The sequence below is a fragment of the Piliocolobus tephrosceles genome, chromosome 6 (genome assembly GCF_002776525.5).
Source record: "Piliocolobus tephrosceles isolate RC106 chromosome 6, ASM277652v3, whole genome shotgun sequence".
Classification (NCBI taxonomy): Eukaryota; Metazoa; Chordata; class Mammalia; order Primates; family Cercopithecidae; genus Piliocolobus; species Piliocolobus tephrosceles.
In genome coordinates, this window is record NC_045439.1 from 5,417,485 (window position 1) to 5,418,689 (window position 1,205).

General features: G+C 34.6%; 1 non-coding gene across 1 annotated transcript; it reads left to right on the forward strand.

Moving 5' to 3' along the window:
* Positions 1 to 636: 636 nt before the first annotated feature.
* LOC111538425 lies at positions 637 to 852 on the forward strand. Its single transcript, XR_002730346.1, has one exon. It is a non-coding gene; the product is annotated as a small nucleolar RNA U3 (small nucleolar RNA).
* Positions 853 to 1,205: the final 353 nt, after the last annotated feature.

The window sequence follows — 1,205 nt, forward strand, 5'->3', positions numbered from 1 at the left end:
AAACTGAAACTACAGAATTCTAGAAGGAAACAAAGGGGGTAAAATCTTCATAATCTTTGATTTGGCAATGGATCTTAGATATAACATCAAAAGCACAAGCAACCAAAGTAAAACCAGACATATCAGACTTCATCAATGGTTTTTTTTTTTTGGTTCAGTTGTTTTTGTTTGTTTGTTTTGTTTCATTTTGTTTTTTGTTTTTTCCAAAGGGTGCTATTAAGGAAGAGAAAAGACAACCCACAGAATGGTAGAAAATATTTGCAAATCATATACCTGACAAAAATTTTAATAGCCAAAAGGTGGAAACAATCCACATGCCCGTCAGCTAATGAATGGATAAACAAAATGTGGTATATCCATATAATGGAATATTATTTGGCCATAAAAAGAGATTAAGTATTGATACATGCTATGATATGGGTAAACCTTGAAAAAAAAGTATGCTAAGTAAAGAAAGCCTCACAAGAGGTCACAAATTATATAATTCCATTTATATGAAATGTCCACAATTGGAAAATTTATAGAGACAGATAGTACATTAGTAGTTGCTTAGGCCTGGGAGGAAGAGCATATGGAAAGTAGGAGGATGATAGTTAAAGAATACAAGTTTCTTTCTGAAGTAATAAAAATGTTCTGAAGACTATACTTTCAGGGATCATTTCTACAGTTCATTACTAGAGAAGTTTCTCTGAATGTGTAGAGCACCAGAAACTATGAGGAGGAGGCACAGAGTTCTCTTCTGAGCATGAAGCTGGCACTTGGTGTTGCTTTGCTGCAGCTGCCATTTACCATTGGTGATCATTCTTGTCTTCCTCTTGGAGTGTAAGAGAAAGACAATGCAGTCTGAGTGGTTCTTGTTTTACAAAAAAAAAAGTTCTGAAGTTTATTGTGGTGCTGGTTGCACTTATTTGTAAATATGTTAAAGACCACTGAACCTGAACTTTTGTAATGGATACATTTTACATTATGTGAAGTATATTTCAATAAAGCTATTTTTTAAAAAGAAGATGGATGTAGATGTGTGGCATTATTTCTGAGGCCTCTGTTCTGTTCCATGGTCTATATATCCGTTTTGGTACCAGTACCATGCTGTTTTGGTTACTGTAGCCTTGTAGTATAGTTTGAAGTCAGGTAGCATGATGCCTCCAGCTTTGTTCTTTTTGCTTAGGATTGTCTTGGCTATATGGGCTCTGTTTTGATTTCAC